Source organism: Lemur catta, chromosome 14 (assembly GCF_020740605.2).
Source record: "Lemur catta isolate mLemCat1 chromosome 14, mLemCat1.pri, whole genome shotgun sequence".
In the NCBI taxonomy this organism is placed as follows: domain Eukaryota; kingdom Metazoa; phylum Chordata; class Mammalia; order Primates; family Lemuridae; genus Lemur; species Lemur catta.
In genome coordinates, this window is record NC_059141.1 from 44470148 (window position 1) to 44485309 (window position 15162).

Sequence of the window (15162 nt, forward strand, 5' to 3'; positions counted from 1 at the left end):
TAAAGGACCAAGTTTTTTCTGTCTGAGTTTGATCTAGATGTTGCCTTTCTTTAATTGTCCACTTGCTGCAATAGATGCTGATAAAAGCCCTCAGGAGTATGAATCCACTGGGAGACACAGTGAAGCTTTTCTAAATGAAGTCACAACTACTTTCTGATCAACTGGTGTTCATCATGCCCATACCTAAAATCTCATGGAACACTAGCAAAGTCATGGGTAGCAGATGAGGATGACGGTCATAGAAACTGCTAAGTAAATTTTGTTTTCAGAAAGACAATACAACTGCAACAGATATATAAGTTTAATGTATAGTTAACCTTATAAATATATATATATGCATGTGTGTGTATATATACACACACACATATATATAGCAATAGATATTCAAATCATCAGAAGAAAATTTTACCTACCCCCTAGGCAGAAAAGCCAAAAGGTGAAAATGAAAATAAAAAATTTATATGTGAAAAAAATTTAAAAATTGTTAGGAGAGCAGAAATAAACAATAAATTTGGAATAATTATCCCCCAAACACTGTCAGATAATCAGGAAATATTATCCCAATGTTATTACAAACATGGTCATGGGCAGATTGTTAGCTGAACAATTCACACAATCTTTCAAAGAAGAAATTGGCTTTCATGGTAAAATCCTTTAGCAATTTTTATAAAAACTTTAAAGAAATTAAGACTTCTGGGAAACTAGCTACTGACCTACTTAGCTGAATGACAGTTAAAATTCTAATAATTTTTAGCCAGCATCCTTTTTGGTTGTACTCAGTCTAACTACGATTATATAACAATTCTCGATTCATATTAAAAAATCTCTACATAAAGAAATTCTTTCAAGTTACATGCTAGAAATTTCTTTCGTATAACATTAAAACTAAAAATCAAAAGTTGACATATGGTCAAAACTAACTTTGGTGGAACATGTTAAATTTATAGAATAGTAATTACAATTTATTTTAATGGATTAAGTTCTCTATAGCATAGAACCCTCAAATTAGATTTATTAATATAAATGAACCGTTCCCCAATATTAGTTTGATGAATAAATGAAAAAAATCACATAAATGTATTTACGTTGTACATTATCCATATTTATCAAGAAATATTAGTTATTATTATCTACTTGTGCTACCTAGAATATCCCATATATATACATAAATAGAATGTATACATATAAATTTTCCATATATGCATATATGTATATATAGAATATGAATCATGGAATATATATACACAGATATGTATATATATGAAGACTCTTTCTATATATTTATATCTCATTTGCCTTATGCCTTGTTAAATTCAACTCATCATTCTAACTGAACAAGATAGGTTAGTGCTTACTTTTAGTCATTTAACCAATTGCTTCTCCTTCTAGTTTTGTATAATATGTATATCTGATGAACATTGCAGTAATGCCTCTTATGAAGATGTTGAACTATGTAAGAATAAGGACAGCATACCACTAGAGATTTTTCTTCAATCAATACTATGTCACATTAAATTCATTAACTTAAAACAATTTAACTAAATGTTATTCCACTAATCCAATTGAATGGCTATTCTTCTAAGTGTTCCTGCAATGAAAGTTAGAATATTTGAAAAGGAAGAAATATAAATCTTTTTAAAAACCATATTTTTCTATACTAGTCAAAATGTTTCTAGACAAATTCCTCTTTAAGTCTGTTCATACAGCATAGCTCATGCTGAACGTGCTTAGAGGTATGTCATGCTGAGAAAATGAACAGAGATGCAACCTTGTAAAACATTTTTATGTGCTTTTTATAAGTACAGAACATCTAATGCCCCTGGAGTCATTTCATGTAATTTAAAGGAAATATCTAACATTTGACTGGCTCATTTTACCTGAGCAATCCTAAGTGAGAAACTGGTTCTCATTTCATACAAATAAATGATGCCATCACAAATATCAATACTGGGAAAGTTCCTACCTATCGAGTGTTGAGAAACTTGACTACAGCCTACGGCAGCAAGGGAGAAGTTCAAGAGTAACACTGTTGGGAATTTCTGCCCAGCAATTTGTTGTCAAACACACAGATGTGAGGCCCCAAATGACTCCAAAACTGCTTGCTCCAATGACAAGAGCATCAAGGCGCTCATTTTCAATTACTAGGGGGTTTTAAACTGTATTCCTCTTCTGTCAGCTGCTCAGAAACCTGGAAAGGGAAATCAGCCGCATTTCAACACTAAATTGTCCAACACGGTTGCATGTGTTTATGTAGCATTTTGGCCAGTGTACATTTGGTGAATAAAATGTTAACGTAGCATGTTTGAGATTTCATTTCCTATGTGACCAATTTTGCTTAGTAAAATTGCCATTTTCTGAACTCAAACATTGTATTTAGAGAAACTGAAGTATTATATAATAAGCAAGACTTACAACACATTTTAAAAATCTAAACACGGAAACATGCTTTAATTTGGTGGTCTGAAAATTGATTATGGTCTCAGACTTACTTTTTGTTAGTGGTTTTTTGTTTTTGGTTTTGTTTTACTTTAAGGTGGGGATATAGCCCAACTTGTGAATTAGAGTTGAGAACATGGAAAAAAAAAAGTTTAGATGTTATGTGAAGACAGTTGATACCCACTTTCTCTGGATAATTTTCCATAAATACTCCCATCTGCTCTCCAGATATCTATGGATTCATCATTTCCTATTCATTTTATAGGAGCAGACTCCTCAGTAACCTACTTAAATTATTTGCCTAATCCCTATAGGCATTTGGATAAGGGACCCTAATACAAGCCCCTTAAGTTTTTAATATCATCTTAACAGATGTCAATGTCTAAAGAAGAAACAATATCATGACTCTCATACTAATAGAAAATAAAAACAAGTCAAATATTTTATTTAATTTATTAATTCATGAGGAAAGCAGTAAAATGTGATGATTAGTTCAATAAACATTTCAGAAGCTTAGGTATATGTAAGATGATATCATTGCCAGATTTGATAAAAAGCTGGTTAATGCCCTTCTGGAATTAACTGATATGTCCACTGAAAAGCAATTATTTGCATCTCTAATGGGCAAAATCTAAGTTAGCATGAAACTTTAACAAGTCTGGGACTTTGAATCAAGAGTTAACAATGAACTTCACTAAAAACTTACACCTGGAATCATTGATAATTTTGGGTGGCTGTATCCCCGTGTGATATAGAAAGAACATATTGCTCACATTTTTGCCTTATTTCTCGGATTTGGGTAATTTTTCTGATACCAATAAGGAAGTTGATGTTCAGAGAATGCACTATTCAAGAAGAGGGAAAACACTATCATTAGAACCTGTATTTTCTGGCTTGAATTTCTGTGCCCTTGCCAGTATACCAAACTGAACACTGAGCTATTTCTCAGTGAAAAATAAAGGTTTGAGTAATTTTTTCAACTAGAGAGGAAATGTTTGCAAATGCATTTCTTAAAAATTGAAGTCTTCCTTTTTATAACTATCTTTACTTGATGGAACAACATTTACTTTGATCCTTTTTCCAAGATCTCATTGATGATACCACATTGCATTTACTCCTCTTGTCTCTTTAGGCTTTTCTTGACTGTGAGTTTCTCAGTTTTTTTGCTTATTTGTTTGCTTGTTTTTTAATGACCTTGACAGTTTTGAGAAGTCCTGGTCAAGTATTGTGTAGAAATTTATTGAGATTTATCTGATTTTTTTTTTAATGATTAGAGTGGGGGTATAGGTTTGGGGGAGGAAGATGCCAGGGGGTAAGTGCCATTCTGATCAAATCATACCAAATGTACCTACTATCAACATGATTTAGTCACCATTGCATTTGACCTCAGTCACCTAACTGAGGTAGTGCTTGTCAGATTTCACCACTTTAAAGTTACTCTTTTTTCCCCATTTTTTATATTGTATTCTTTGGAAGGAAGTCACTATTCTCAGTCAGTACTTGAGGAGTGAGAGCTAGGCTCCACCTCCTCGACAGCAGAGTATCTACAGAATTTATTTGGAATTATTTTGCATGGAACATTTGTCTATTTACCCCCACATATTTATGTAATCACTTATTTATATAAGTATAAATGTATAGATATTCATTTTTTTACTTTGGATTATAGTCTGATGTTAATTTATCCTATTGTTCGATTTTTTCTGGCTTTGACCATTGGAAGCTCTTTCATTGGGGTTTTGTGTCTCTTTGACATACCTCCACAAATGTTCATTTGGTTTGAATGTGTACTTATTTCTTGGCACTGCAAGATGCTCTATGCTCATCTTGTAGGCTTTTATCCCCCACCTAGAAATTAAAAAGAAGTTAAAAATATTCTTGAGACAAACGAAAGTGGAAACACTTGTACCAAAACTTATGAATAGAGCAAAAGCAGTTTTAAGAGGAAAATGTATAGCAATAAACACTTTTAAAAAAAATAAAAAAAGCAGAAAGATCTCAATTAAACAACCTAACATTGCACCTAAAGGAACTAGAAAAACAGAAATAAACCAAATCTAAAATTAGCAGAAGGAAAAAATATTATGCCTTTTACTTTACTTGTTTTAGGTCTAACTTTCTTTTCTTTTTCTAGTTTACTAAGGTGTATTTTCCAATTATCTTTCTATTGTTGATCTCTAATTTAATTCCATTGTGGTCCTAAAACATACTTTGTGAGATTTTTATTGTTTTAAACTTGTTAATCTGTGCTTTATGGCTCAAACTATGTTCAATCTTGGCAAATGTCCCATACAATCATGAGAAGACTGTATTAATATATTCAGCTGTTGTTGGACAGAATATAAATATTAATTAGATAAAATTGCTTAATAGAACTCTTTATGTCTGCTCTATGTTCTTACTAATTTTTGACCTTCCTGGTGTAGCAATCACTTGAATATTGTGTAGATATCTATAAGTATCATACTGGATTTATCCAATTCTCCTTTCTATTCTATCAGTTTTTGATTCACATATTTTCATGCTCTAATAGTTGCATACATATTTAGGATTATTATGTCTTCCTAGAGAATCGACTCCTTAATCATCATTTCATATCCCTCTTTATTCCTGATACTTTTTTTTCTGAAGTCTGCTTTGTCTGAAATTATTATAACTACTCTAGCTTTCTTTCGATTATGGTTAGCATAGTATATAAATCTCCATCCCTTTACTTTTAACCTATCTGAGTCTTAATATTTAAAGTGGGCCGGGCGCGGTGGCTCACGCCTGTAATCCTAGCACTCTGGGAGGCTGAGGTGGGTGGATAGCTTGAGGTCAGGAGTTCGAGAGCAGCCTCAGCAAGAGTGAGACCCCGTCTCTACTAAAAATAGAAATAAATTATCTGGACAACTAAAAATATATATAGAAAAAATTAGCCGAGCATGGTGGCACATGTCTGTAGTCCCAGCTACTCAGGAAACTGAGGCAGAAGGATTGCTTAAGCCCAGGAGTTTGAGGTTGCTGTGAGTTAGGCTGACGTCAAGGCACTCACTCTAGTCTGGGTAACAGAGCGAGACTCTGTCTCAAAAAAAAAAAAAAAAATATTTAAAGTGGATTTCTTGTAGATAACACAGAGTTGCATATTATTATTTTAAGTCACTCAGACAACCCTGTAATTCAATTGTTATAATTAATCCATTCATAATTAAAATGTTCATTGATATATTTGAATTAATATCTACCATGTTAGTAACTGTTTTCTATTTATTTCTACCTTTTCTAGTTATAATTGAGCACTTACATAATTCCATTTTATCTTTTTATTAGCATATAAATTATACCTCTTTTTTTAAAAAAATAGTGGTTACCCTAGAGGTTGAAAAATACAGTTTTCACTAATTTCAACCCACCTTCAAATTACACTTCAACTCCCCTTTATGTGTAATGTGGGTAGATTATAAAAGAGTATTCCCAATTCCTTTGTCCCACGGCTTGTGACATTGCTATTATTAATTTCATTTCTCCATATACTGCAATCACTAATACATTGCTACCATTATTGCTTTAAACATTTATTGTTAAGTATCCTTAAACCAAGAAAAATATAATTTTGTTTACCTTCATGTAATCTCTTATGCTCTTCCATTCTTTCTGTGTGTGTCCTTTTAAAAAATATATTAAGGGGGTACAAATATTAATGGTTACATGGACAGCTTTGTTATGTTTGATTCAGGGTTATAAGTGTGCCCATAACCCAGATAGTGTTCATAATACACGGTAGGTAAATTTTCAACCATCCCCTCCTTTCCCATCCCCCTGCTTGATTTCTAATGAGTTTTATTCTATGCACATGTGCGCTTAATCGGTTAGTTCCAATTTAATATCAAGTACATGTGGCATTTGTTTTTTCCGTTCTTCAGATACTTCACTTAATAAGATGGTCTCCAGTTCCATCCAAATTGCTGCAATAGGCCTTAATTCATCCTTTTATCATGGCTGATTAGTATTCCACACTATACATATACTACATTATGTTAATCCACTCATGAATTGATGGACACTTAGGTGGATTCCACATCTTTGCAATTGTGAATTGTGCTGCAATAAACATTTGAGTGCATGTATGTTTTTGATAAAATGACTTCTTTTCCTTTGGATAAATACCAGGTAGTGGGATTACTGGATCAAATGGTAGGCTTACTTTAGTTATTTGAGGAATCTTCATGCTGTTTTCCATAGATGTACTAATTTGCAGTCCCACAAACTGTGTATAAAGGTTCCTTTGTCTCTGCATCCATGACAGCATCTATTGTCTTTGGATTTTTTAATAAAAGCCATTCTAACTGGGATAAGGTAATAGCTCATTGTGATTTTCTTAGCATTTCCCTGATGATTAGTGATGTTGAGCAGTTTTTCGTATGCTTCTTGGCCATTAGTCTATCTTCTTTTGAAAAACTTCTGTTCATGTCTTTTGGCCACTTTTTAATGTTTTTTTTTTTCTTGCTGATTTGCTTGAGTTCTTTGTAAGTTCTGGATATTAGCCCTTTGTCGGATGTTTAGCTCATGAATATTTTCTAGTCTTCATGCCTTACATTTAAGTATTTTGTCCATCTTGAATTAATTTTTGTGAGTGGTGAAATATACTGATCCTGTTTCATTCTTCTGCATGTGGCTATCCAATTCTTTCAGCACCACTTATTGGATAGGGATTCTTTTTCCCCTGTGTATATTGTTGTCTGCTTTGTCACAGATCAGTTGGCTGTATGTGGATAGTTTTATATCTGATTTCTCTGTTCTGTTCCATTGGCCTATGTCTCTATTTCTGTGTCATTACCATGCTGCTTTGGTTACTATAGTCTTGTAGCATAGTTTGAAGTCTGGTAATGTGATGCCTCCAGATTTGTTCTTGTTGCTTAAGAGTGCTTTAGCTATTCAGGGTCTTTTCTGGTTCTAAACAAGGCATAGAATTGGTTTTTTTAGATCTGTGAAATATAATGTTGGTATTTTGATGAGAATTACATTGAGTCTGTAAATCAATTTGAGTAGTATGGACATTTTAACAATGTTGATTCTACTGAGCCATGAGCATGATATGCTTTTCCATTTGTTTGTGTCATCTGCAATTTTTTTCTTCAGTGTGTTTTAGCTCTCTTTCTAGAGAGCTTTCATCTCCTTCATTAAGTATATTCTTAGGTATTTACAAAATATCATCTGTGAATACTATGACAATCTCTATGCACATAAACTTGAAAACATGGAGTTAATTGAAAAATTCCTGGAAACACACAATCTCCTAAGACTCAGTCAGGTAGAAATATAATTTCTGAACAGATCAATAATGAGCAAGAAGATTGAAGTGTTAATAAAAAAAAGCTTCCAACAACAACAAAAAAAAGAAGCCAGGACCAGATTGCCACATTGATTCACAGCCGAATTTTACCAGACCTACAAAGAAGAGCTGGTACACATACTGCAGAAATTATTCCATAACATTGAGAAGGAGTAATCCTCACCAACTCATTCAATGAAGCCAGTATCACCTTCATACCAAAGTCAGGATAGGACTCAACATCGACAAAAAAAAGAAAACTACACACCAATATCCCTTATGAATATAGATGCAAAAATCTTCAGTAAAATACTAGCAAACTGAATACAATAGCACATCAAAAAAATAACCCACCATGACAAAGTAGGCTGCATTCCAAGGACACAAGAGTGGTTTGACATATGGAAATCCATAAATGTGATTCACCACATAAACAGAAGCAAAAACAAAGAGCATATGTTCACCTCAATAGATGCAGATAAAGCATTCAATAAAATTAGCACCTTTTCATGCTAAAAATTCTCAACAAACTAGGCATAGAAGGAACATATCTCAAAATTATAAAAGCCATATATGACAAAACCACAGCCAGCATCATGCTAAATGGGGAAAAGTTGAAAGCATTCCCATTAAGAACAAGGTAAGGGTGTCCACTGTCACTATTTCTATTCGACATAGTGCTGAAAGTTCTAGCCAGATCAATCAGGCAAGAGAAAGAAATAAAGGGTATCAAAATCAGAAAGAGGACATCAAAATATTGCTTTTTGCTGACTTGATGATCTTATATCTACAAAACCCCAAAGACTACACCAGGAGTCTCCTGGAATTGATAAATAAATTCAGCAAAGTCTCAGGTTACAAAATCAAAGGACACAAATGAGCAGCATTCCTGTGTACCAATAACTGCCAAGCTGAGACTCAAATCAATGACTTGACATCATTCACCATAGCCACAAAGAAAATAAAATATCTAGGAATATACTTAGCCAAGGACACTCTTCCTTTTTGATGTAAGGTCAAGTTTCTGACTTACATCATCTTTTCTCCTGAAGAACTTCTCTTACCATTGCTTGCACAGCAGGTCAGCTGGAAATAAATTTTCTCATTTTTTGCCTCTATGATAAAACATATATTTCTCTTTCTCTTGTAAAATAAAATTTTGCTAGATATATAACCCTAAGCTTTTTTTCTTTTAATACTTTAAATATTTTACTCTCTTCTTATTTGCACATATTCTAACAAGAAGTCTGCTGTAATTCTTATCCTTGTTTCTTATAGGTAAGATGTTTTTCCCTTCTGTCTTCTCTCAAAATTTTTTTATGTATTGTGAACATGATATTTATTGGTGTGTTTTCTTTTTTAATTGTTATTTATGCTGCTTAATGTTTGTACTCTTAGCTCCTGGCCATGAGATTTGTTGTCTGTCATTATTTTATAAAAGTGCTCAGCTCTTATTGCTTTCAATATTTATTCTATCCATTCTTTCTCTTCGTTCTTTCTGGTTTTCCAAATTCATGCACATACTATACCTGTTCACACTGTCCCACAGTTCTTGGATATCCTGTTATGTTACTTTATTTCTTCTTTTGCTTTGCAGTTCAATTTGGGAAGATTCTATTTACTATCTCAACCTCCCTGCTCTTTTTCTGTTTGTGTAGAGTCTACCCATGAACCCAGGTAAGGCATCCTTCATTTTTGAATTGGTGTTTTTGATTTCTAACATTTTATTTTGATTTTTTTCATAGAGATTTTATCTCTTTACTCACAATACCCACCTGTTCTTGCACATTGTCTATTTTTTATTAGGTCAAGTAATCTTATTTTTTTTAAATCCCCTATCAAATCCAGCAACTGTGTTACACCTCAGTCTGATACTACTGCTTGCTTTGCCTCTTCAGGTTGTGTTTTTTCATTGCCTTTTTGTCATGCCTTGTAATTTTTTGTTGAAAGCCAGAAATGTTTGTATTGGATAATAGTAACTGAAACAAATAGAGATTTAGTATATTTAAGTTAATGTGGTTAGGAGATGAGCTATGATTGATGTTTTCTGCCCTGCAAAGTACAAAAGGCTTCAAATTTTTCTAGTGTCCTTGTTTTTATTTCTCCTTATGACTTTGGCCTTTCCTAAATAGTCCTCCTTTTCAGAAAGAGTCTATGTATTGCATCTCTTTCAGCTGTAATCCACTGGGATTATAATGGAACCCTGTTAATGTGGTGGTGAGGTGTGTATCGTAAAGGGAGAGTTCTTTAATTTTCCCATTTAATTTTAATATTTCTGTGGGCCTATGTTTTGGGCTTATGACTTTCATAAGTATTACTCTAGAGGTGTAACCTTTTTCTTGCCCTTACATCCATTCCTGACTACCATTTATTTTCTTGAAGCTCTGATTCCTGGTGAGTTTTTCTCCCCTTAAGTAAGACAGGAAAACAAAATGAAATGCATTGAGAAAGGAATGCCCTTTTCCCAACTAGGAGGAGGCTCTGGCAACTGTCCTTGCCCCTGGAAATAGGCTGTCAATGAGAAAGCTGTGTGTGTGTTTCACAATGATTACTCTTCTCCTCCCTCTAGAAGAGTCCCAATGACATCTTTCTCAGATCTTTACTATGAAAACATATGTCAGGTTCCTGGAGATAAAGCCCATGAATGCATGGGGGTCCCCCCAGGACTACAACCCCCAGAAATGTCTCTCTCTCTCTCACACTAATAGTCAGCCTCTACCAATTCAATAAAATTACCTTTTAAGTGCTCCTATCAGTGTATGGAATCAGCGGTTTCTTCCCCTATGCCTCTGGATTTGTCTAGATTTTGGGATGATGGCCTGTCCTGAAACCTCTTTATCAGCTGATCCAAGAAAAGTAATTGATTTCCAGGTTTCTCAGCTTTTTTGTTGCAATTTTGAGAGTTATGATGTCCAAGCTCTTTATGTGTTGTTTCTAAAACAGTCATACAGATTTTCCTTTTAAAAACAGCTATTTCCTGAGGACTAACATATCCTTTTTCCCATTTCTCCTTTCATCAATTATATTTCCCCACTTAAAAAAATGCCATATCTATCATCAATCCTGATTTCCTATAATACCTTTCCCTAGATATGAAAAGTCTCAGTCATTGAAAACAAAAAGATAAATAAATACAAATATTAATGTCAATAAGTTTACTTTTATTCGAGCCTTGTAATACATTCCTTCTACTTATTTGTTCTCCTGGAGAGGTACATTAACAGTATACTACATTTTGTTTTTAAAGATAATTTTTGAAAATTTGTAAAACATCTTTTTGCTCAATTGTCAATTTAATTCAAAAGGAATTTACCATTCAGGACTTTATGGTTTTAAGAAATTTTAAAAGTACAGTTTAACTAATATACTTTTGTTTTCAGTGAAGTATGCTGAAAGTACCAGCTAAAGACATTAATATGTAATATATAATTGAGATAAAATTCTGTGGTACATGTAGAATTGACATTATTTCAAGGAGAAAAATGGACAATATAAATCTTTCAACTGTTAAGTAAGAGTTGTAAATTCATTTCAATTATTATAGGCCTCAAATCACCCTGGTATTTCTATTCTATTAGGTACTCTTAAAAGAGCAATGTAACCATTTTATGTAAAATTGTCATCATTTAGAATTGTCCATAAATTATTTCCTTTGCAGCCATATAATCTTATTATGATTTTTTAGATGTCAACCTGAAACTATGTAAGAGCAATATAGTTTTTCAAAAGCATTTTCTGGGTTATAAAAGAAAGGGCAAAGTTACAAATGTCATAAAGGTTTGTTAAGAGTAGAACCACTCGCTCGAGGTCAGGAGTTCAAGACCAGCCTGAGCGAGACCCCGTCTCTACTAAAAATAGAAATAAAAATTATCTGGGAAACTAAAAATATATATACAAAAAAAAATTAGCCGGGCATGGTGGCGGATGCCTGTAGTCCTAGCTACTCGGGAGGCTGAGGCAGAAGGATCACTTGAGCCCAGGAGTTTGAGGTTGCTGTGAGCTAGGCTGACGCCACAGTACTCACTCTAGCCCAGGCAACAGAGCAAGACTCTGTCTCAAAAAAAAAAAAAAGAGTAGAACCAGAGTCTAGATCTTATTGATAATCTCATGATTTTGGGCTTTGGAGAAGACTAACTTTAAGGGATTCATGTGGAATTGATTAAGCAATGGTTTGTTAATAATCACAATAATAGAACAAAAATAGTAAGAAACAACAATATGTTGAGCGTTTTCCTGAGCTGGCAATAGATATTCATAACATAATTGAGTAATATACAGCATCTCACATCCCAGGCCCTTCCTACTTAAGACTTTTTCTCTATTCCCAGCCATTACAAGTGTAGTCTCCAGACCTTATGAATTAGCACCACTTGGGAGCATGTGAAAATCTATAATCCAACCCAGGTGATTTGTATGCACAATGAAGTTTGCCAAACTTATTTGATTATTAGAATTTCCTAGAGCACTTTCAACCCATATAGAACTCTGGACCTCATACAAGACTAACTTATTCAGCTGCTATACAGACTGGGATTTTAGATCACTGCCCAGAATTATTTCATCTTTTCCTCTTTAAATTAAACACTGATAAGGAAATGAAATTACCATGTTTGATCCAGATTAGGGTTGGCAGACTATGGCCCATAAGCCAAATATGACCTGCTGCCTGTTTTTCTATGGTCTATAAGTCAGATGGTTTTTACAATTTAAATGTGAAAAAAGTAAAAAAAAAAAAAAAAAAGTATAGTATTTTATGACATACAAAAATCATAGAAATTCAAATTTGACTATTGGTTGTGGATCAAATTGGGTTCCCACAAAGATATGTTGAATTCCCCTTGCCTGGTATCTATAAATGTGACCTTATTTGAAAATAGAATCTTTACAAATGCTATTATTAGATAGGAAGAGGTCAAACTGGATTGGGGGGGGGTGCCTAAATTCAATGAATCCTATACTTTCAAGGAGAGGGAGATTTAGAGACACACACAGAGGAAAGACAGCAATGCAAAGATGGAGGCAGAAATTGAAGTGATACAACTATAAACCAAAAAATGTCAGAGATTGCAGATAACCACTAGAAGCTAGGAGATAAGCAAAGAAGGATTGTTCTCTAAAGCCTTGAAAGGAATATGGACTTGCCAGCACCTTGATTTTAGACTTCTGGTCTCCAGAACTATGAGATAATAAATTTTTGTTATTTAAGGACACCCAGTTTGTGGAAATTTGTTCAGCAGCTCCAGCAAACTAATACACTATCCATAAATAAAGTTTTATTGGAACACAGCCATGCTTACTTATTTACATATTGCATGGTTTAGAGTTTAGCATCATGATTCATTCTTTGGATCTGGGGTTCCAAGAAGAACATGAGACACTCAAAGACTTAGGAAGAACAATCTGTGCTCTGTTAGATATAAAGAGTAGGTTTCATGATTAGTGTATATGCAAATAACAGAGTCTTTCACAAATGTCAAGCATGATATGTGTTTCTTCTGCTACAAAATTACCTCTATATCAGTAAATTTCGTATATTTTCTCAGAATTCTTCCTACTTTTACAGTTAGAAATTGTCATTTAAAGCCCCACCAACACACATATATAATGCTTCTCTTTGGCTCATGTTGGAAATTGTGAACATGTAGGATATTTGAATAATGTTGATTAAAAATAATTGCAAGAGCAAAACCTAAGCCTGTTTCTAGTTATACAAAAGGTCCAAGATCCTGCTTCTTCCTCCATGTCATTTCTAATCATTTCATAGAGACCTGGCAGCCAAAGCACAGTTTCTGAAATGTAATATCAATTACCCAGAGAATGAAATACTAGTGGTATTTGCCTCAGGCAGTTACTCTAGACTGACCAACAATTGGGAATATAATGGAGATGGGCAGCCTGCCAAGCCTGGGGATCACCTTAAGCTTGCTCCAAATATTAGAATGCTCAGAATGATCATCCACTCCCAATTATAGGCAATGTGGCACAGAGCAGAGTTTTCAGGTACTTTTTCTGTCATTGGTTTCCTTCAATTAAATAGCTAGCAAATGCTGCATAATTATATTTATAAATTTATCTACTCACTATAAAAAAGAATAATGTCTCTTGAAAAGAAATGATAATGGAAAGAAAAACAGGTTTCCAAAAGTGGACTATTTTTTTTTCAAAACTGGGCTATTATTGTGAGATAATTCTCCATGAATCTGTCATTTCTACATGTCTAAGTATTAAAAGATAATCAGCTCTGGAACTGTATTTTCAGAAACATTTGTGGAAACATACAGCCCTAGAGTGATAGGGATATGAAATCCTTCTGAAGAAAATGTATTGACATTCTTAGATAAACTAAGATAAAGATAGTGATTTCCTCTAGTGACATTTAGAGACATCCCTCACAGAGACATTTGCTTATATTCCAGAGCAATAATATAATCTCTCTTTCTCTGGAAAGAAGGATGATAGGTTTGGACAATTTTGTCAGTAGTTCCTACATAAGATTAGACTCTACTAAACTTGGGGTTCCTTTCCTGTAACTTGCCCCATTGTGTGTGCAGTTACTACCAGTTCTTCCCTATCCACTCACACTGTGGGAAGTGGGGCTCAGGGAGTTAGTCCCATAGTGCTGCTCTTGCTGTTGCATTTGCTGTAAGTGATAAATGGTCTTTGTCTCTGACACATCAGTCTCCACTTTTGTACACATGACACACACACATACACATACATACACAGCTTGCGACAGACTGACTTGGTAGCTTACAAAGAGTGTAAAATTTAGACCTTTCACAGCACCTACCTTTACTTTAAAAATTGCATTTTCTTGTTGAAAACATAATGCATGTTCACATTTTCCCTGAAGGAAATTTAGAAAATCAAAAATATACAAATGTAAATAAAACATGACTCGAAATTTTACAACCCGGAGGCAATATAACATTTTGGCTGTTTTTTCCTTGTTTGTTCTACTTCCTTTCATCTACTTATCTTTCTCTTTCTCTAGCTAAAAAAATATGTGTATATGCCCACACATATGTATACACTTAAACATATTGAGAATTTTAAGAGAGTTGCAATTTTATGATCTGATTTTTAATTTAAATAAAATAATATTATATATACAGCAAATAAAATAACAATAATATATACACACAACAAATAAAATTGAAGAAATTCCAACAAGGTACTATGGAAATTGTAACTATTAATTATAATACAAATGATATCAATTGACTATTTATTGTATGTATTTAAGGTATAGAGCCTGATGTTTTGAGAGAGAGACATATAGTAAAGTGAGGATGACAGTCAAGCAAATTGACATATTTATCATCTCACATAGTTATTCCTCCTTCTTTGTATGTATAAAAGTACCTATAATTGACTCTTTTAGCAAATTTCTAGTGTACATTATTGCCTATAGT